This window comes from Nycticebus coucang, chromosome 14 (genome assembly GCF_027406575.1).
Source record: "Nycticebus coucang isolate mNycCou1 chromosome 14, mNycCou1.pri, whole genome shotgun sequence".
Lineage (NCBI taxonomy): Eukaryota > Metazoa > Chordata > Mammalia > Primates > Lorisidae > Nycticebus > Nycticebus coucang.
Genome location: NC_069793.1, coordinates 451,185 through 475,021, shown reverse-complemented (window position 1 = coordinate 475,021; position 23,837 = coordinate 451,185). Strand labels below are relative to the sequence as shown.

General features: G+C 45.9%; 1 protein-coding gene across 1 annotated transcript in view; it reads right to left on the bottom strand.

Annotated features, from left to right (window-relative positions):
• MOB2 (MOB kinase activator 2) overlaps positions 1–23,837 on the bottom strand; it is a 46,622-nt gene that overhangs the window by 10,406 nt on the left and 12,379 nt on the right. The gene's annotated exons all lie outside the window — the stretch shown is intronic.

The following is a 23,837-nucleotide window of genomic DNA, read 5'->3' as shown; positions in this document are numbered from 1 at the left end:
CCTGCCACATCAGTGTCCACAGGCAGGGCAGGCTCTGCTCCTCGCACAGCGCCTTCCTTGGCTGTATTGAGGCCCCAAAAGGCCTTTGGTAGCCAGAGAGGAGCAACAAAGGCCCTGGGCTCAGCCCCAGCCCTCAAAGGGAAGCAGTAAGCCTCCTGGGTCCTCCTGAGAAGGCCAGCCACAGCTACTGTGGGGGGCCTCGCACCAAGGCACAGCTGGGCACCTGTCTCCTGGGCTGGCCTGAGGATATAGTACAACCTGGCACACAGCTCTCTGCTCCCTGTCACCTCTCCCCCATTCCGGGGGGCCACACTGAGAGATGGGGGACAAGAGGCCTTCACCGTGTGGCAGCCAGCCCTGTCCTTGCTATTTCCTTTCCTGTTTTGAAAAGTTGCTAAAAAGGTTTATTCAAGAGAACAAGGACAGAATAGTGCTCCCTAAACAGCGGGAGGCACTTCCCTCTCAGCTTCCCATGTTTATCACCTTGGCAGGTGACTGTGCTTGGCCTGGGGCAAGGGCAGGGCCACCCAGCAGGGGCGGGCAGTTGAGATATCAAGGTCAACGCTTCTGTGCCCATGCCCTGAGTGTCCACCACAGGCAGCTCTCCCACACGCCCCCATCACTCCCTGCTCATCTCATCCAAGGAGGAAGCACAGTGGCTCCATAGGGCAGCTGAGGCACACCTGGGGTGAGATTGGGTTGCTGCTGGTACCCTGGCTCCGTGATGTAAGAGCTGCCATCTGGCAAGCGACAGGCAGTGGTCATGTGACCAATCACACAGAGCTGCACGTGGAGCCGGCCGACACCATGCACCTTCTCAGGGAGGCCACCCCACGAGCATGGAGACCCATGTGTGTGTACATACACCCATATGCCTAAATCTCCACTTACAAACATTTGGACCCATATTATGCTAAGCAAGTTCACTCAACATCTCCAACCTCCAACCACACAGAGGTGGTCACCCCCGTCCCCATCCTCCCCTCCAGCAACAAGACACCCCTATGATGGCAAAAAGGGGCACTCAGGCTGCAGCGGCATACAAAGCCACCTGCATATCACTCACAGGGCAGACTCAGCCACTTAAAAGGAAGGAGGAAGAAGGGCCCAAGAAAATGAAGAGGAGCATGGCCCAGACAGAGAGCTGCAGAAAGATGCACACAAGCAGGTGAAGACTTTGGCCTATAAATTACAGACAGGGTGACTGAAGAAAAAACCTGAGAAGAGGAAAAAGAATTCAAAATGAGAATCAGAAATGAAAGGATGAGCCATTTTTGAAAGGAAGTATGAACTGAAAGAACACAAAACACAATACAAAAGCAGAAGATAAAAAGGAAGCATTTCTTTAAATGAAAAGGCAATGGAGACAGCTGTACTTCTGCCCCGAGCAGTGGCACTGCTCAAGGAGATGGCAGAGGATCAGACCCAGGGGCAGGCAATGTGGGGTGGTGCCCACCAGCACCAGGAGACACATGAGTCGAGCACAACCTGGCAACCCAGACAGTGAGTCAGGAAGGCCAGTCCAGAGGCTGAATGGTCTGCAAGGGCTGCTGACATGGGTGGGCTGGGGCACAGACAGGTGCAGCTGCACAGAGAAGTGACTCTAGAGGACAGTGAGCATTTGACCAGATACTTGGCTGAGGTGTCAAGACAGACCTCCGCAAGGCCTGGCAGAGAACGCCACTGGCAGCAGAGGTGAATGGAAGAGTCCAAAGCCTAGATAGGAGAGAAAAGGGGCAATTCGAGGGAGAATCCATTAAGGCCCTGCCATGGGAGCAGGGCTGTAAGTGCTCCAGAATAAGGGCTTTCCTTATTGCAGGTAGTGCTTAAAAATAAGCCCCCAAAGGCCCCTACCAAATCACAAGTAAATCAACTGCTTGCCAGAACAAAGCACAACACTTTTCAAGAGAGGAAGACAAAATCAAGACTTTCAATGGCATTGTTCCCACAATATCTATCATACCAAAAACAAAATAGTGGAGCAGAAAAAGGTAACTCACAACCAGAAAAAAAGAAGTCAGTAGAAACAGACTCAGAGAAAACAAAGATGCTTAAAGTAACAAAGACTTTAAAACAATGACAATAAATAGATTCAAAGAGTTAGAGAAAGGAGGCTCCTGTGGCTCAAAGGAGTAGGATGCGGGCCCCATATGCCGGAGGTGGCGGGTTCAAAGGTTCAAACCCAGCCCTGGCCAAAACTGCAAAAAAAAAAAAAAAAAGAGAGTTAGAGAAAATAATGGACATAATAAGCAAAAAGATTAAGGCTCTCAAACTCCAAAAAAAAATTTTTTTTGGAACTAAAAAATACAGTATTTGAAATAAAATTTTATGGGATAGGATTAAAGCAGACTAAACAATCCTGAAGAGGTTACAACAAAAAATATAACTTATGGGCAGTGCCTGTGGTTCAAAGGAATAGGGTGCCAGCCTCATATACCGGAGGTGGCAGGTTCAAACCCAGTCCCGGCCAAAAACTGCAAAATAATAACAACAACTTATTAAAATGTACAGAATGCAGCTAAAGCAGGGATTATAAAGAAATTTAAAACTATAAAACTTTACATAGGAGAGAAGCCTAAAAATAAAAAAATCAATGATCTGGTGGCGCCTATGGCTCAGTGAGTAGGGTGCCGGCCCCCTATAACGAGGGTAGCAGGTTCAAAACCAGCCTTGGCCAAACTGCAACCAAAAAAAAATAGCTGGGCATTGTGGCAGGCGCCTGTAGTCCCAGCTGCTCAGGAGGCTGAGGCAAGAGAATCGCGTAAGCCCAGGAGTTGGAGGTTGCTGTGAGCCGTGTGATGTCATGGCATTCTACCGAGGGTGGTAAAGTGAGACTTTGTAAAGCGAGACTGTCTCTAAAAAAAAAAAAAAAAATCAATGATCTAAAAATCCACCTTAAGAAGCTAGAAGAGGCAGGGCACAGTATCTCATGACTGTAATCCTAGCACTTTGGGAGGCCAGGGCAGGAAGGTTGCCTGAGCTCAGGAGTTCAAGACCAGCCTGAGCAAGAACAAGACCCATCTCTAAAACACAGCTGGGTGTTGTGGCAGGTGCCTGTAGTCTCAGCAACTTAGGAACCTGAGGCAAAAATACAGCTTGCTTGAGCTAAAGCAAGAGTTTGAGGTTGCTGTGAGCTATGACGTCACAGCACTCAATGCCTCAAAAGAAAAAAAAAAAACTCCCATGTTTAAAAAATGTTTTAAATTAGTCAGGTCCATTGGGGCACACCTGTAGTCCCATCTACTCAGGAAGCTAAGGCAGGAGCTGCAGGCTGTGATGACACCACTGCACTCTAGCCTGGGTAACAGTATGAGACCCCATCTGTTAAAAAAGAAGCTAGAAAAAAGAAGTGCATATTAAACTGGAAGAAAATAAATGGACATATTGTAAAGAATTAATTAAACACAAAGTTAACCTGGAAATTTTCAATTTCCCAGTGGACTAACCAGAAAAGAAAGAAGACAAGGGAAGGAGAGGGCGAGACTTGCCAACCTCAGAAGTGAGAAGGGCATTCCTGTAGACCCTACAAACATTACAAAGATAACGGGGACTATCAAAATGACGTAAACCCAGCATTTAGAAAATGCAGATGAAACAAAAGTTCTTTCACAAACAAAAGTTACTAAAACTGATATAAGAAGAAGTGAAAAATATGAATTTATAATTAAAAACCTCTCTACCGGGAAATGGTAGGTGCTAGTGGATTACAGATGAATTCTACCAAATGCTTAAAGAAATAATACCAATCTTACACAAACCCTTTCAGAAATAGAGAAGACGACCAGCAGAACCTTGCTGCCAAAATAAGACAAGTACGATAAAAGAAAAATTAGACCAAAGTCCTGTACAGATAAAAAAATCCTTAACAAAATATTAACAAATTGAATTCAGCAATATACCAAAAGGGTAATATATCATAACAAGAGAGGTTCATGTCAACAATCTAAGCTTAGCTAACGTTAAATCAGTTAGTGTAAATCACCACAGTAACAAAATAAAGGAAAAAATCCTATCACCTCCATCGGCTGTAGGAAAAGTGTGTGACAAAAACATTCATTTGAACTCTCAGCAAACCAGGAATAGAAGGGAATGTTCTCAACAAATAAAGAACAAGGCCAAGCGCGGTGGGTCATGCCTGTAATCCTAGCACTTGGGAGGCTGAGGAGGGTAGATTGCCTGAGCACACAGGTTTGAGACCAACCTGAGACACAGGGAGAACCTCCCCCCACCCCCCGTCTAAAAATAGCCGGGCGTTGTAGTGGGTGCCTATAATACCAGCTACTTGGGGAGTTGAGGCAAGAGGATCACTTGAACCCAAGAGTTTGAGCTTGCTGTGAGCTAAAACGTCAGGGCACTCTACCGAAAGTGAGCAAGTGAGGCTCTGTCTCAAAGGAAAAAAATAAATAAATAAAGAGCAGCTACAATAAAATCTAAAGCTAATATCAAACATTCAGTGGAAGACTAAACGCCTTGCCCTGAGATCAGGGACAAGGAAGGACCCAGCGTTCCTCTCACTCGTGCGTCTACTGGGTGCTCCACAGGCAGCATGATGAGGCCAGATGCAGACACAGCAGGCGCATACCAGAAATGGTCACCTAAACAGAAAAGGCCCAAGAAGCTGCAGCTTCCAGAAATAATGAATAAATTTAGCAACATCACAAGATACAGTATAAATATAAAAAATGCATTCCTATGTAATGGCAACAAATGAAATACATGATAAAATTGCTATTTGCAATAGAATTTTTTAAATTTATTAATACTTTTAACAAAAACTATATAAAACCTCTCACTAGGCTCAGTGCCCATAGGTCAGTGGTTAGGGCTCCAGACACATGCACCAGGGCTGCTGGGTTCGAACCTGGCTAGGGCCTGCCAAACAATGACAACAACAACAAAAAAATAGCCGAGCATTGTGGTGGGTGCCTGTAGTCCCAGCTACTTAGAAGGCTGAGGCAAGAGAATCCTTTGAGCCCGAAAGTTTACAGTTGCTATGAGCTGTGACATCACTGGCACTCTACCAAGGGCAACATAATGAAACTCTTGTCTCCAAAAAAAAAAAAAAAAAGAGCCCTCTCATTAAAGGGCACAAAACAATGCTGAGGGAAATTAAAGCCCTAAATAAGTGAAAATACATACCATGGTCATTTTGTTAAGATGTCAACTTAACAATGTTGAGTTTTAATATTATTAACATGTCAATTTTCCTAATTCAACATAGATTCAACACAATCCTAATAAAATCTTGGCATAATTTCCTTTTTATTTATTTCCAGAAATTAACAAGCGGGTTCTGAAATGTACATGAAAATGCAAAAGGATTAGTGTAATCAAACCATTCTTCCAAAAGAACAAGGGTGAAGGATACATTAATTTTAAGGCTTACTTTAGAACTATGACATTCAGAACACAATGTTGCTAACATCAATATAAACAGATAAAAAATGGGATAAAGTTCAGAAATAGGCCTACACTTAATGGTCAATTAGACTTCAACGAAGGTGTGAGATCAATTCAATAGGGAAAGGAACACGTATTTATTTATTTATTTATTTATTTATTTTTTGTAGAGTCTCACTGTACCGCCCTCGGTAGAGTGCCCTGGCGTCACACGGCTCACAGCAACCTCCAACTCCTGGGCTTACGCAATTCTCTTGCCTCAGCCTCCCGAGCAGCTGGGACTACAGGCGCCCGCCACAACGCCCGGCTATTTTTTTTTTGCTATTGCAGTTTGGCCGGGGCTGGGTTTGAATCCGCCACCCTTGGCATATGGGGCCAGCGCCCTACTCACTGAGCCACAGGCGCCGCCCCGGAACACATATTTAATAACAGTGTTGTGAAAATTGAATTATCACAAGAGGAAAAAACCCTCGAGCCCCACCTCACACCGAAATGGATTGGGGACCTACTTATTAAAGCAAAACCACAATGCTTCTACAGTAAAACATGCGAGTGTCTACGCCACGCTCAAAGTAGGTGACAATTTTTTTGAACGTAAAAAGCACTAACCAGTAAGAAAAAATTGATGAAATACATTTCATCACAATTTAAACACACACACACATTTCTATTCAAAATATAGTTAAGAAAAATAAGCAAGTAAGCCACGGGATGCCTATATCTGACAAAAACCATCTAGACTACATAAGCAGTCCTAAAATTAAAGGACAGAACCTAGCTTCCACAATGATGCAAAAGACAAAACTAAGCAATGGACTTTCACAAAATAAGATGAATAGAATGCTACCACACCTATCAATTATCTCAATAAATGTCGATGGCTGGTTCGGTGTGTGTAGCTCAAGTAAATAAGGCACCAGCTACAGACACCAGAACTGGCAGGTTAGAATCCAGCCCGGGTCTGCCAAACAACAATGACAACCACAACCAAAAAATAGCCAGGTATTGTGGCGGGCGCCTATAGTCCCAGCTACTTGGGAGGCTGAAGCAGGAGAATTGCTTAAGCCCAAGAGTTGGAGGTTGCTGTGAGCTGTGATGCCACAGCACTCTACCCAGGGCGACAGTTTGAGGCTCTGCCTCAAAAATAAATAAATAAATAAATAAATAAATAAATAAATAAATAAATGTCAATGGCTTGAATTCTCCACTGAAGAGGCATAGACCGGCTGATTGGATTAAAAAACACAAGCCATTGGCGGCGCCTGCAGCTCAAGGAGTAGGGCGCCGGTCCCATATGCCAGAGGTGGTGGGTTCAAACCCAGCCCCAGCCCCCAAAAAACACAAGCCATCTATTTGCAGGAAACACACCTCACATCAAAAGACAAATTAAAACTCAGAGTTAAGAGTTGGAAGTCAATTTTTCAGGCAAACGGAATTCAGAAGAAAAGAGGGGTCGCAATCTTATGTTCAGATACATGTGGATTTAAAGAAACTAAAGTCAAAAAAGACAATGATGGTCATTTCATATTGGTCAAGGGAAAAATACAACAAGAAGACATTTCAATTCTAAATATTGATGCCCCCAATTTAAATGCACCCAGATTCTTGAAACAGACCTTAGTCTGAGCAATATGATATCCTGTAACACCATGATAACGGGACGTTAACATCCCTCTCTCAGAGCTGGACAGATCCTCTAAACATAAATTAAACAAAGATATAAGAGATTTAAATGAGACCCTAGAATAACTGTGCTTGATAAACATATGTAGAACACTCCATCCCAAAGGTAAAGAATACACATTCTTCTCATGTGTCCCATGGAGACAATTCCCATTCTCCAAAACTGATCATATCCTAGGACACAAAACAAACCTCAACAGGATCAAAAGAATTGAAAATTTACCTTGCATCTTTTCAGACCACAAGGCACTAAATGTGCAACTCAACTCCAAGAAAAATGTTGAACCTCACACAAAGGCATGGAAGTTAAACAATCTTATGCTGAATGACAGTTGGGTGCAGAAAGAAAGAAAAAAGGAAATCATTGGGCAGCACCTGTGGCTCAAAGGGGTAGAGCGCCAGTCCCATATGCCGAAGGTGGCGGGTTCAAACCCAGCCCCGGCCAAAAAAAAAAAAAAAAAAGGAAATCATTAACTTCCTTGAGTATTAACAACAATGAAGACACAAGCTACCAAAACCTGTGGGATACTGCAGAAGCAGTTCTGAGAGGAAAATTTATTGCTTTAGATGCCTAAATTCAAAAAAGAGAAAGAAAGCACATCAACAAACTCACAAGCCATCTTCTAGAATTGGAAAAAGAAGAATAATCTAAGCCTAAACCCTGCAGAAGAAAAGAAATATCCAAAATTAAATCAGATTAATGAAATTGAAAACAAAAGAATCATTCAGAAAATTAATGAAACGAGGAGTTGGTTTTTTGGAAAAAAATAGATAAACCTTTGGCTACGCTAACTAGAAATAGAAAAGTAAAATCTCTAAGTAACCTCAATCAGAAATGATAAAGGGAACAACTGATGCCACAGAGATACAAGAGATCATCTCGGAATACCACCAGAAACTCTATGCCCAGAAATTTGATAATATGAAGGAAATGGATCAATATTTGGAATCACACCCTCTCCCTAGACTTAGCACGGATGAAATAGAGCTCCTGAACAGACCAATTTCAAGCACTGAGATCAAAGAAACAATAAAATATCTCCCAACAAAAAAAAAAAAGCCCTGGTCCAGATGGCTTCACACCACAATTCTATCCAACCTTCAAAGAAGAGCTTATTCCTATATTGCAGAAATTATTCCAAAAAATTGAGGAGGAAAGAATCTTCCTCAACCTGTTCTATGAAGCAAACATCATCCTGATACCAAAACCAGGAAAAGACCCAACTAAAAAGGAGAAATTTAGACCAATTTCACTAATGAATATAGATGCAAAAATTCTCAACAAAATCCTAGCCAATAGATTACAGCTTATCATCAGAAAAGTCATACATCATGATCAAGTAGGTTTCATCCCAGGAATGCAAGGCTGATTTAACATACGCAAGTCCATAAACATTATCCACCGTATTAACAGAAGCAAAAACAAAGACCATATGATCCTCTCAATAGATGCAGAAAAAGCATTTGATAAAATCCAGTGTCCTTTTCTAATTACAACACTGAAGAGTTTAGGCACAGGTGGCACGTTTCTTAAACTGATTGAAGGTATCTATAAACAAACCCACAACTAATATTTTACTGAATGGAGTTAAACTGAAAGCTTTTCCACTTATAACTGGAACCAGACAAGGTTGTCCTCTGTCACCCTTACTATTCAACATACTGCTGGAAGTTCTAGCCAATACAATTAGGCAAGATAAGGAAATAAACAGCATCCAAATTGGGGCAGAGGAGGTCAAACTCTCCCTCTTTGCTGACGACATGATCTTATACTTAGAGAACTCCAAAGACTCAACCACAATACTCTTGGAAGTCATCAAAAAATACAGTAATATATATTGTATTCAGGATATAAAATCAATGTCCACAAGTCAGTTGTCTTTGTATACACCAAAAAACAGCCCAGATGAGAGGCTAATTAAGGATACAACTCCCTTCACCATACCCCCAAAGAAAATGAAATATCTAGAAGTATACGTAACAAAAGAGGTGAAGGAGTTCTATAAAGAAAATTATGAAACCCTGAAAAAGGAAATAACAGAGGACTTTAACAAATGGAAGAACATACCATGCTTATGGCTGGGAAGAATCAACATTGTTAAAATGTCTATACTTCCCAAAGTAATCTACTGATTCAACGTCATCCTTACTAAAATACCAACATCCTGTTTTCAAGACTTGGAAAAAATGCTTGTGTTTTGTATTGAACCAGAAAAAAACACTGTATACCCTAAGGCAGTTCTTAATAATAAAAACAAAGTTGGGGGCATCACCACACCAGATTTTAGGCTGTACTACAAGGCCATAGTGGTCAAGACAGCATGGTACTGGCACAAAAATAAAGACACAGACATTTGGAATCGAATAGAAAACTAGGAAATGAAACCAAAAAAATAAAGACACAGACATTTGGAATCGAATAGAAAACCAGGAAATGAAACCAACAACTTAACAACCACCTAATCTTCAATAAACCAAACAAGAACATACACTGGGGGTAAGACTCCCTATTCAATAAATGGTGCTGGGAGAACTGGATATCCACATGTAAAAGACTGAAACTGGACTCGCACCTTTCTCCCCTCACAAAAATTGATTCAAGATGGATAAAGGCATGAAACAATAAAAATCCTCAAAGAAAGCATAGGAAAAACACTGGTAGACATGGGCCTGGGGAAAGACTTCATGAAGACTGCCATGGCAATTGCAACAACTAAAATAAACGAATGGAATTTAATTAAACTAAAAAGCGTCTGCACAGCTAAGGAGACAACAACCAAAGCAAATAGACAACCTACCCAATGGGAAAGGATATTTGCATTTTTTGAAACAGACAAAAGCTTAATAACTAAGATCTATAGAGAACTTAAATTAATCCACATGAAAAAAGCCAACAATCCCATACATCAACGGGGAAGAGAGATGAACAGAACCTTCTCTAAAGAAGACAGATGAATGGCTAGCAAACATGAGAAAACGTTCATCATCCCTAATTATTAGAGAAATGCAAATCAAAACAACCCTGAGATATCATCTAACCCCAGCGAGAATGGCCCACATCACAAAATGAAGAGAAATGAACACTTTTACACTGCTGGTGGAACTGCAAACTAATACACCCTTTTTGGAAGGAAGTATGGAGAAACCCCAAAGAACTCAACCTAGACCTCCCGTTTAATCCTGCAATCCATTACTGGGCATCTATCCAGAAGGAAAAACAACCTTTTATTATAAAGGCGCTTGTACTAGACTGTTTATCGCAGCTCAATTTACAATTGCTAAAATGTAGAAACAGCCTAAATGCCCCTCAACCCAGGAATGGATTGGCAAGCTGTGGTATATGTGTACCCTGGGATATTATTCAGCCATTTAAAAAAATGGAGATTTTGCAGCATTTGTATTAACCTGGATGAAGGAACACATTATTCTTAGTGAAGCATCACAGAATGGAGAAGCATGAATCCTATGTATTCAACTTTGATATGAGGACAATTAATGACAATTAATGACACAGTGGGGGGTGGGGGAAGAGGAGAGCAAAGAGAGAGAAGGAGGGACGGTGAGGGAAAGGAAAAGAAAAAAAAGAAAATAGTGACTAATTCTCACATAAATTGAATTTAATTTCGACCAAAGTACATTATTTGAACAATAATTTTTAATTCAACTTGTTAATATGTTGTTTGGAATACTGCATCCTCATTTATAAGTGAAATGTTCATAATTTCCCTTTATAATAATATATTTTTTCCAATTTTAATATCAGGTATATCCTGATGAAGTAGAACGATTTTGAAGTATTTCTTCTTTTTCTATTGTATATAAGATTTGGCATGATCTGTTTTTTGAGATTATCTTCTAAATATCAGTTGTCTATTTTTTGAGAACCTCAGAGTTAAAGCATTCTATAATAGACATACTTTTATCTGACAAAGTGAATTTACTTTTTTTGGATTATTATTATTACTCAATTATTTCGTTGCAGCAATCATCTGATTTCTTTTCCGAATGTATTTATCTTTGTTCGTTCTTTAAGAGGCCTTTTTTCTAGTCCTTATCTTAAACATTGTTATTATTAAATTTTAAGCCTCTTTAATTTTGTGACGGCAAAAAGTGGAAACCAAATAAACACTCGTATATGAATAGAGAAAATTTTAAAAATACCACAATCAGTCCTGCAACTCAAAAATAAAAAAAGACAACTCAGTTTTTAAGAAGGGAAAAAGACTTAAACAGACACTTTAAAAGAAAAGTTTTTAACAAGACTGTAAACATAAAAGCAAGCACCCAGCATCACTGGTTATTAGGTAAATACAGATGGAGCCTCAACGAGACACCATCACCGACCCCACAGAAGAGCTAAGCCGGCTGACAGCACCCAACACTCTCACACTGCTGGTGGGAGTGCAAAGTGGAGCAACTACTTTAGGAAATAGTTTGCAGTTTCTTTTAAAGTTAAATATATATCCATTTATTATCAAAACCAGGAATTCCAGTCCTTACCCAAGAGAAACAGAAACACACACCGGAGACGATCACTGCGGCTATTCCCAACTGCCCGCAGCCGGGACAGCCCAGGGGCAGGACGGCGAACAAAGCATGGGATGTTCACATACAACACACGGCTAAACCCCAGCATTGTGCTTAGGGGGAAAAATGCCAGAAACAAAAGAGTAGGAACCATCTGATTCCATTTATATAATGTTCTGGAAAAGGCCGGGTTAGTCTTTGATGAAAATAAATCAAAATGGCGACTGCTCTTGGGAGCGGCGGTGGCAACGGAGAGGCCTGGCTGCGAAGGAGGGTGGCACAATGTTCTGGATGATGGGGAAATTCTGCATCTTGACAGGGGTGTAGGCTGCAGGAGGTTCATTCTCATCAAGATCCTCTACCTGGACCCTTGAGATCTATGCATTTCATTACATGTAAATTATATGATAATTTTTTAAAAACATAAGTTTTTCTAAAGGAAGAAAGGCAGTAAAGTAGCAGATAAAATTAAAGGAAAAAAGATTAGAAATTACATATCAAAAGGGCACAGATCAAAGCAAAATAACCCACACCGAGGTATTCTAGTGAAATGGTTGGAATTAGACGTCAGTGAAAAAGTCCTTTGGCAAAAAAACTAGTTAACATATAAGGGAAAGAAAATTATATTTGTATTAGACTTCAATATCGACAAAAGGCTACCGTTGTGGGCTGAAATGTTTACCCCTCTCAAACTCATATGCTAAAGCCCTTACACCCCATGTGATGGTGTGTGAAGAGGAGGCCTGAGGAGGTCGTGGGGCGAGGCGTGGGTGGGGCCTCATAACCGTAAGGTGAGGAACAGTCCAGGCAGTGATCAGCAGTAACGGCAAATAACACCGAAAGGCAGCTGGACACGACACACCTCCCTCTGGAAGAACAGTGCCACCCACAGAGTCATCCCACCTCCAAATACAAAGAGCCTGGATGTGACCAAATGCAGCTACCAGTGTGTCCTGCAGGGCACAGAGGAAAGTGCTCCACGGCAGCATGGGAGGCAGCAGTGGGGACAGTACACAGGAGCAACTTGGTGCCATCAACACAACTGGAAGGAAAAAGTAACAGCGAAGGGGGCCCGAGAAACGCCCCAGGACTGCCAGAGGCGCAGTCTCAGCTGAGCCGGCGCCACTTCCGGGTCTGACGTCAGCAGTGACGCTGAGCCGGCGCTGCTTCTAGGCACAGCGTCACGATCACGCAGGATGCTGCACAGGATTCCTGGTGGTATCTCCGCAACTTCATGTGAGCTTATAGTTATTTCAAAATATAAAGTTAAAAAAGAATTTCAACATCTGTCACCCACCACGACGCACAGACCTCATCTGAGGGCACATTCCAGTGCGCTGAGAACGTGGAGGAATGTGGCTGCTCTCAGCTCCTCCGCGTTGCTAAGAAACCACCACCTTGGCAAGAGGAAGAAACAGCTTGCGTTTAAGGGAAAGAATCCCTACCCTTTATAGACAGATGAACCACGCAGAAACGACACGATTGTGTCCAGAGATTGCTTCAGAATAACGTGGCTCAGTGAGAGGGAACCACCACGGTGCTGGCCTGAGCTTGGCCGCGCGGCCTCCACAGCGCCCCCGCCGAGCTACTCTAAAAGCTCAGGAACAGCCCCGCACAGAAACGGTGCATGGGCCGCAGAGAGAACCCTCCAGAGAGTACAGGTCCCTCATCCTTTCCCTCAGTCCTGCGAGTTGTCTCAGCAGTCCAAGCTGCCGGGTGTGGTGATCTACGTGCACTGAGGGTACGGGGTGAGCCCGGGGCCACTGGACGGAAGCACAGTGTCAGCACCCCATGAGCACAGGAGCCGTCCTCAGCAACTGCCATGACACAGACTCCTGACTACTGAGCCTGGTCCGAGCACGACCGGCTTTGCCCTGAGCACTGTGCCCTTGCCACCCCCTTGGTGCACTGCCATGATCCCCAGCATCCCCAAGGGTTTGCCTAGGTGTCTTTCTCTGTAGGTGCCTTGAGTGTCTGCAGCCAACTTAAAGGAGGGGAAGGCTCACGGCGACCCCGGATTGTCCCTATCCACCCTGTGCAGAAACCACGCCTGTCATTTCCCTTTCCTGCCCAAGAAACCAGGCAGCTGGGAATGGACAGCCATATGAAAACCCTGGGAGCCAGGCAATCAGTGGGCACGCGTCGGCACCCAGGATCTGAGAAGTGTGTACAGAACCTGTTAAACCCCTGCACTGCTAGGTCCCTCCTCAGAGCTTCTGGCAAGAACCGTGGAAGACGCAGCAGCCACAGGAGCACCAACTTGCTGAGGAAACCACTGGACAAAGTGCCACCTGCTGGCTCCCATGACCCTCTGATGGGTGTCAGGCATAGAAGATAGCAGCAGAGACAGGAGAGATGCTTGCTTGGCTCCTGCTATGAAGTCTGGACAGCAGAGATGACCTGAGAAGTCCAGTGGGCTCCTGAGAACCCCCCACAGCTGGGGGTCTCAGGATCCTCTGTGCACCCAGGAGGAGAGTGTTGTAAGGTCCCACCAAGCCCTCCTCAGGGCACAACCAGGAATCAGGGCTGAGGATACCTGAGGTACACACAGCTGAGAACAGCTCCTCCTATAGGCGGGATGGACACTCCCCAAACGTGTACCCCAGGTGGGGTGCTCTGAAAGGGTTTGCATCAGTGACAAAAGTTGGCCCTAAATGAAACACTGCCAAGATCCCACAAAGTTCGCAGCAAAGAGCTGAACAGGATAACTCTTTCCAAAGAACTAAGCCCAAGAAACAAAGCTCAAGAATATTTACATAGAGAAAATATGCATCACAAAACAGTTAACATTTTTATCCTGCTTGGATCTCTAAAAAATTAATGTCTTGCAGCTAATAAAAAATTACCAAGTTTTCAAGGAAGAAGGGAAAATAATCCATTATTAAGAGTCAATATCAGTCAAAAGAGAAAGCCCCCAAACGGCCAAATGAGAGCCATTAACAGACAGGACATCTGAAACACCACCACAGCTGTGCTCCATCTGCTCAGAAAGCTGGAGAAACACTGAAGTTGATGAAAAGAGAAAGAAAAGTTTTTTTAAAAAATCCAAAGTAGGGCATAACCTGTGGCTCAGTAGGTAGGGTGCTGGCTCCATATACTGAGGGTGGTGGGTCCAAACCCGGCCCCGGCCAAACTGCAACAAAAAAATTGCCAGGCATTGTGGCGGGCACCTGTAGTCCCAGCTACTCGGGAGGCTGAAGCAAGAGAATCGCCTAAGCCCAGGAGTTGGAGGTTGCTGTGAACTGTGTGATGCCACAGCACTCTACCAAGGGCAATAAAGTGAGACTGCCTGTACAAAAAAAAAAAAAAAATCCAAAGTAAAATTCTCAATGTAGAAACTGAAATATTTGAGATGAAAAATACTCTGTATAGGATCACAGCAGACTGAACAATGCAAAAGCTGGGACTGGTGGGCACCAGAACACAGAGATGGAAGCCATCCAAAATAAAACCACGGAAAGCAATGAAAAATGGACAGACACCAGTGAGCTGAAGTAGCCTAATAAGGACCAGCTGCACCAGGAGACGTTCCATAAGACACACATCTGAGAAAGGACATGTATCTGGAATATACAACAGCCTCTCAACTCAGTAACAAGACAAATAGACCAATAAAAATGGGCAAAAGATAGAACAGACACCTTAGCAGAGAGAGGATATGATCAGCAACATCAGCACAAGATGTCCAGCGTCCTTGTGAGCTGCCGAATCAAACCGCAAGATGCTGTTGCAGAGGCTGAGTTTCAGAGACCACTCGTGCTGGGTGCTGAGAACTGCTGTGCACAGCTGATAGGAACCCACAGTGGCTGCACCACCCCAGAGGCAATTTGGCCGTTTCTCAGGATGTTAAACACACACCTCTCACAGGATCCAGATGCTCCATTCAGGTATTTAATTAAAGAGTAGAAAACGCATGTTTATATGAAGATCTAACACAAGTGTTCACAGCAGCTGAATTCTTTTTTTTTTTTTTTTTTTGTAGAGACAGAGTTTCACTTTATGGCCCTCGGTAGAGTGCCGTGGCGTCACACAGCTCACAGCAACCTCCAACTCCTTGGCTTAGGCGATTCTCCTGCCTCAGCCTCCCGAGTAGCTGGGACTACAGGCGCCCACCACAACGCCCGGCTATTTTTTTGTTGCAGTTTGGCCGGGGCTGGGTTTGAACCCACCACCCTCGGTATATGGGGCCGGCGCCCTACTCACTGAGCCACAGGCGCCACCCAGCAGCTGAATTCTTAACAGCCAAAAAGGGAAACAACCCACATGCCCACCAGCAGGTACACAAACACAGTGTGCTCTGTCCACCCCATGGGATAGCACTCAGCCACAGACAAGGTGACTGGGGACACATGCAGACACCGGATGAACCTATGGTCACAACACTGCTATGTATGCTGTATGATCCTCCTACACACAATGCCAGGAGAGGGACTAACCTGCAACAACAGAAATGTGTCAGTGCCAGGGGTGGGGGCCACAGAAACCCTGACCAAGCATAGGCGGCAGTACAGAGGCTGCCCTGGAAAAGGACAGGGCCTGTCCATCTTCCCGCTGCCCAGCGGGTACAAAATGTAGCAAAACTGGGCCAGGCTCCACACTCCCCAGTAAGGAGCAGGCCAGTCCCCTTCCCCAGATTCCTGAAGTGGGGCCCCTTCCAGGTCATGTGCCTGAAAAGGGAAAAACAGGAAAACTAGAAATCAGTATATCTGGTGGGCATTTTTCCCCCCTCAAAAAAAAACTAAAATGAGTAAAATAGCCTTTTACTAGAAAAATACAGGAGAGAAATGGAAGCAAGCCCTATACTCTGAGCTGAGAGTCATTGGGGAAGTCCTGGAAAAGATGTGACTCCTCCCCCCACCCCCACCCCCGCCCCAAGGCAGGCACAGTTGTGGAGAACTGGACCCCACCAGTTTTCCCCTGGTGGGTCACACCCTCCTCCCCCAGCCCCCGCCCCCATCAGCTACCCTCCCAGCCCTGACTTACACACCCTCAGGACACTGCTCCAGGCACCCAGGCCAGCGGGCAGCCTCCAGTGCACTGAACTGGGCTCCAACCCAGGAAAGGGTGTGAGTCAAAGCCTGTGATTTGAGAGCTTCCAAGAACCACATTGCCCTGTCAGTAGTGCCTGTGTCATCACTGTCCTGCTGAGGACACCAGGCAAGAGACATGCTCCAGGGCCACCTGCAGGCCTGGCTTGGACTCTGGCCATCCGGTAAAGGGGGAATAGGGTGGGCTGTGGCTGCCAGGGAGGCAGGTCACCCTGGAGGGCTAAAGGGGCTAGCTCCCACTGGCTGCCTGTTCCTCTAGGTGCCAGGGCTTTGGGCAGACAGCCACAGCATTGTGGCACAGGCCCCTCTAATCAGAAGCACTGCTTTAACTCTGAACGTGGAGTGAGGGGTCTGGTGTGGGAGCTCCCTGCATTCCAAGAGTGACAACCAGAGGGAAGCCAGAACAGGGCACCCATGTGAACAGAGGGTGGCTGGCACCCCCACACCAGTGCCCTGCTAACCCTGGCCTGGCCTGGGAAGAAAGTGCCAACGGAGGTGTTTTCTAGTCTCCCATTTTCTAGAGATCTTGTCCCTGAGTGGGAGGGAACTTGCTTCCTACACCCTAACAGACATTTAAGTCACACACACAGAACAGCTGGCAGCTTCCTAAAAAGCTAAATAACATTCTTACCCCTCAGCAATCCCCACCACCATCCACCCGAGAGAAGTGACCTCACATGTGCACATTGAAACCTGTCCGTAGTCCTTGAGCCAGTACTGGCCTTAATGGCTGATACTGACACCTGCACGTGTGCCACAGAGTCCCCATGTTAGACTGTGCTGCGCAGTCAGGTGGAGCTAGTGGATGGCATGGACAACGCCCGAACTGCACGTCCAAAGGGGCCCTTTTGCTCCACACACTGTAACAGACAAAACGGAGGTCCCTCAGGGGAGCAGCCGCCACTCCAGGGCTGCTACCATGGGAACACCAGAGGGTAGGGACATGCAAGTACCCTGCTCCAGCCCCTGGACACCACTAGCTGCTCCTGGGCATGGAAAGGGTTTGAGAGGACAGAGTCTGGACCAGCAGGACAACTATGCCTTCTGGGAACCTGAGCACTCCAGTGAGGGCTCATTCAGGATTGAGACTTTCGGTGATAGGGAGAAGAGCCGCCTGCAGCAAGCACAGCCTCGTGGCCCCAACAAGCTACAGCTGTGGCTGCACCCACAGAAGCCTCGCCAGGTCCAACCCAGACACTCCCAGTGCAGTCCCCAGACTCAAGCCACTTGAGCAGATCACAGACTAGAACATACAAACAGAGGTAAAGGCATGAAAATGCCCTCAGCCTCACTAAGGACTGTAGGGGCACAGAGCAAAGTCACGCACTTCACTATCAAAAGGAGAGCCAAGACCAGCAACTGCCCCTTGACCACCCTGCAGGGAGAGGGACGACTGGAGCATGAGGGTTGGCTGCAGGGATGCCTGCCACATGGGTTAGGATGGCCTCCTCTTGAAAGTTCCCTCCATGAGTCCCAGGAAGAGGTCAGCTGAGTATTCACACCAGATCAGTGGTTCTCAACCTTTGGGTTGTGACCCACAGGAACTGTATTAAAGGGCCGCAGCATAGGAAGGTTGAAAACCACTGCACCAGATCCAGAAGAGACACAGTTTAGCAGGACACATATCCAGGGAGAGGAGGCTCAACTTCTGTTATGATTTTACACAATGAAGAAAATTATGTTAGAGCAAAAGTTGGCCCCTGCAATTCGGTCCCTGGGCCTGTGAGAGAAGAGGCAGAGGACCAAAGCCCCCTTCCTGCCCTCCTTCCTCAGGAAGCAGTGCCCAACAAACCACCCCCATGCTGGGGACACCCTGTCCTGCCCTTCAGTGCTAAACACATGGGGCACGCTCAGTGTGTTCCCAAATCCAAACCCCTACAGCCCTCCCCAGCCTCTCCAGCTCCTGCTGTCCTGCAGCCACTCACCCTTCCCCAGGTCCTGGGCACACTCACGGCCACCTGAAAGCTGACTGGACCCTCACAGCACCTCGGGTCCAAACAAAGCTAAGGAGACTCTACACCCCACCCCTGCCTGTGCTGCCACCTCCATCCCCACGTGAAGCCTGTCAATTCCCTCCATTACCTCCTAAATCCAACCCAAGCACCTGGGACAGGGTGGGGTGCGGCTGGACTGCAGTCTGGCACCCTCATCTTGCAGTGCCCCAGGCTGGTCCCTGCACCCACACACCTCCTATAGGACAGATCACAGGCAGCTCAGTGGTGAGCAGGGAGGGGCGGGTGTGTGGAACACAGGCTGAGCTCCAGGGGCTGCCCCTCCATCCCTCCAGCCAGCACCCCTGTGTGCTGGGACCCCACAATGTGTCCTAACTGGCCATGTGATTTCCGCAGACAAATGAGCTGGCAGGTACAGTGAGGAGACTTATGTTCTCTGCTCTAAGACAGCAGAGGCCCCTGTGAGGAGCTGGGCAAGACAGAGAACACTGCCTCCTGCTAGCCCCAAGGAGCCTGCAGACACAGAGGCAAAGAGAAACATCGCAAAGCAAGATCCCAAGGATTCTTCAAGCTGCACTGTGTGACTCAAGGGGTAACAAGTGACCAATGGTTATTACACCAAGAGCTGCCACACCTGGCAGAGTCTCCCAATAGGCCCATTCCCATCCCTGGACACAGCCAAGACAGAATCTGTGGGGCAACCTGGGCCCTGTGGGCAGCGATGAGCCTGGACACAAGGCTTGGTGACAAGGCACTATTGCGCACTGCTGACATCCCAAAGCCCATCCGTGAAAGGCTCGGGAAAACATGGGGAAAATGGGCAAATGGTTCTGGGAAAGGAACAACCGTGCCCCTCATCTCATACCACAGACAAAAATCACCTCAAATTTGAATACAACTGACACTTGAATGATATTGTCTGGAATGGCGAGGTATACCTGCATGTGGATTTCCTTCCACCTCTCACACTACTGAGACAGCAGAACCCACTCCTTCCTCCTCCTCTGCCCCATGAGGAGAGATGGAGACCTCTGTGATGATCCCCTTTCACTTAATCAGTAAATATACTTCCCCTTCCTTATGATTTTCTTAATAATATTTTCCTTTCTCTCACTTCATTGTAAGAATACAGTATGTAATGCATGCAACATACAAAATAAGCTTTCATGAACTGTCTGTGTTGTTTTATCAACTGTCATTCCAGACAATATTGTTCAAGGGTCAGTTGTATTCAAATATTCAAGTCAATATTAAGCTAGTGGTAAAGTTTTTCATGAGCAAAAGTTATACATGGATTTTCAACTTCAAGGGCAGGGATGATGCCCCTTAATCTCCTCAATGTTCAAGGGTCAACTATAAACACTTAAATATAAAATCTGAAACCATAAAACTCCTAAAAGAAAACATAGGGAAAAGCTTCCCAACTTGGTCTTGGCAGTGATTTTTCGCTATGACACCAGAAGCACAGGTGACAAAACAAAAAACAGACACTCGGGACTATGTCAATGTGAACAGTTTCGGCACAGCAAAAGAAACAAGAGAATGAAAATGCTGCCTAGAGGATGGGGGAAAGTGTTTGCAAGCCATACATCTGACAGCATCTAAAATACACTGGGAACTCACACAGATCAACAGCAGAGCAACCCCAAGACGCCCAAGTCAGAAACGGGCAAAGGGGTGGCTGGGCACAGTGGGTGGATCACCTGAGCGCATAGGTTCGAGACCACCCTGAACTAGAGCAAGACCCTGTCTCTAAAAAATAGCCGGGCGTTGTGGCAGGTGCCTGTAGTCCCAGCTACTTGGGAGGCTGAGGCAAGAGTATCGCTTAAGCACAAGAGTTTGAGGTTGCTGTGAGCTGTGATGTCATTATCACTTTACTGAGGGCCTTTTTCTCAAAAAAAAAAAAAGAAAAGGAATGGGCCTGAATATGCGTTTCAGTCTTCCCATGTTTGCTGCCTACTGAAACAGTCCAGGAGCAAGGGCACCTGTGGCACCTGGAATTTGGCCTCTAAAACTGCCTCCCAACACAAACACTACCTCACATGACAAGAATCCAGGAGAAAAGGCAATAATTCGAGATCTAGCACAGGGGACCACACTGTCACAGTAGAGCAGCAAAGCTGTCCAAGGCTACTAGGGCTACAGAGCAACCAGCCCAATACATTCCCAAGCCAAAGACAGGCAATGTGATTGGCAGCAAGGATGCTAGATGCCACAATGCCGAGACCAAGATGGTTTTAACCCACAGATTCTCAAAGGTTTTTATTTATATGCATACCTGTTTTTCTGACTCTCACTGGTCACTTTTAGAAGGCACTAACGGATTACCTTGTTCATTCTGAGAGTTGGGTGAGCAGAGGGACACAACCAGTCTTATGTCCTGGGGTAACCAAAGAGCTGACGGGAGGAGGCTTCTCTTCATAGACGTCTTCCCACTAATAAAGGAGCGAGGACAGAATGAAAACGTCCTGTCACCACTGGACAGCATCTGAGGCACATGTGGAACTTGCTGACAACAATGGCTGGCAGTGTCCCAAGGGGGAGACCACACCTGTGAGTGGCTTGGTCCTGCCCCGAGCAGTTAAGAGTCACACGGAAAGACTTGGGCAATGACACAGCCAGGTGGTGGAAATGCCCACAGAGGACAACGCATCTCCTGGTTTCCTTAACAAAAAACTGCAGGAGAGAGAGAGAAGGGGAGCTACAGCCCAAAACACACTCCACAACTCCATCCATCAACCGTGATCGGGAATACACAGAGGTGCCAAAAAATATACACTGTTTTTAAGAAGGGAAAAACTGCTCAACTGTAATACTCAATGTATACAATAATACTTCCTATCTTGGATATAGTGTCTTGTGTCTCTTGTAATTGCAGAAGTCAAACATGAGTACCACCATTTACTACAGCTTTCCCTTTCTTAACTGTGTGTGGGTGTTCTGGCACCTCTGTATTTGGATTGCAACTCAAGCACATTGTTGAGGGGAGGGAGGGAAGAAAAGATGAAAGAGAGATAGAGGGAGGAAGAAAAAGAGAGATGTGAAAAACAGAGGAACGGAGAGATGGGGAGGAGAAATGAAAATGAAATGATGAGAGAGGAGGGAGGGAGGTGCAGACATTTATGGGGCCTTTTGGGGAAAATGTGAGCAATGGCAAGAATACTGACAATATTAAGAAATTATGCTGGGCACCCATACTCAATGGTTAGAGCACCGGGCCAGTGCACCAGGGGTAGCAGGTTTGAAACCAGCCAGGGCCTGCTAAACAAAACAAAACAAAACAAAACAAAAGGAAATTATTACTGTTTTACATATAAAATAATTTTTTTTAATGTTGGCGATTCATTGAGGGTACAATAAACCAGGTTACACGGATTGCATTTGTTAGGTAAAGTCCTCTTGCAATCGTGTCTTGCCCCCAAAAGGTGTGGCACACACCAGGGCCCCACCCCCCCATACAAAATAATTTATTAAAATGTTTTTCAAAGATTCCTTATCTTTCAGGGATACATACTAAAATATTTCCAAAGAACACTGAAATTTCAAAATACTCTTGAAATCTTTTGCAAGGGGCCATGCTGTTTGGAAACCAGGAATGATGCCATCCATAGTGCCCTTCTCCCTCCTTCTGTCCAGGTTGCTGATACTCCATAAGCAAAAGCTTAGATGAGGCCAGGTGTGGTGACTCACACCTATAATCCCAGCACTGAGGGAGGCTAAGGCAGGTGAATTGCTTGAGCTCAGGGGTTCAAGACCAGCTTGAGCAAAAGCAAGACCTCATCTTACTCAAAACAGAGAAACCAGCCAGGTGTTGTGGCAAGCGCTTGTAGTTTCAGCTACTCAAGAGACTGAGGCAAGAGGTTCTCTTGAGTCCAGGAGTTGGAGGCTGTAGTGAGCTGAGACTTTACTTGATGCCTGCCGGGGACGGACCCTTCAGCTTTCTGGGGGGTTTCAGCATCAATGCCCTGCCACGAGCCAGCTGGGACATGAGCAGAGGGTCTGTCCTCTTGCTGCCCTGCACATCAGAGGAAAGAGGGAGTGAGGGGAAGGAAAGAGGAGGGAGAAGGAGGAGGGGGAGAGGAGGAGAGAGAAGAAGAAAGGAGGGAGGAGGGGGCAGCAAGCCTGTGCCTGCAGAGCCTTGTGGCATGGCTCTCCCTGAATTCTAGGACATCACGGGGCGTGTCCACGCCTCGAGCTGCCCTGCCCTCCTGTCCTCATGTGGGCCTTCAAACAAGCCTCTTGGAGGCAACCACAGCATTTCTGTCCTCACAAGTTGCCTCCACATGAGGACAAGTTGTCTGTTACCCCCCACTCACCCTACCTCACAGAGAGAATTCTATGCCCACTTCTCACTCACCCTGCTCAGGGAAGAATCTGACTCCCCGTTATGCCTCTTAGGGCAGCTGTACCCCCAGCGCTTTGGTGTTGAAACACCACAGCGCTATCTGGCTTGGGGTGGAGGCAGGTCTCTCTCAAACTGCTAAGGAAAAGAGCACATGCATGTCTCCAGAGGGAAAAAATAATAAAGCTATCATGACAAAAATATTAACACTTAGGGCATCTGGGTGAAGATATACAGGAGTTCTTTAAACTATTTTTTCAACTTTTAACTCTAAAATGATTAAATGCTAGAAGCAGCTGAAGTTAGGGCAGTGCCACCTAAAGCTGGACCAGGCAGCAGGCCAGCAGCTCCCAGGGCTGACCAAAAACCAACGGAAATGAAGCACAATGACGCAGCGGAAACCTCCACTCACCACCAGCAGAGCCACTAAGGAAGAGCCAGCAAGCAGCCGCCCTGCAGGAAGAGGAAAACTGGCCACCAAACAAGGGCAAACTCAGACAGACACAGGGCAGAGAGAGCAGCCCAGCCAGAGGCATTGCAATCAGTAAATCCACATAAATACTAGCATAGAAAACAGTGATGCAGTTGTGGGGCCTAAAATGTGTAGAATTAGAAAGCATACCAGCAAGAGCACAACAGCTCAGGAAGGGACAGGGCACAGAAGCACTCTGGACTCTGGTGAGTTTCAGACGCACCATGAGATGACCGCTGAGACAAAGAAGGCCCACCACTTCTAGAGCAGCAGGGCTTAGGAGAAAGGATGATTCTCTGAACAAATCAAAAGGGAGACAGCGAGCACAGCGCAAGGACGAGTCCACCTGCGCTTAGCTGGCCCACAACCCTCGGCCACACAGCTACTCTCCTCACCAGACATCCGGTCTACAC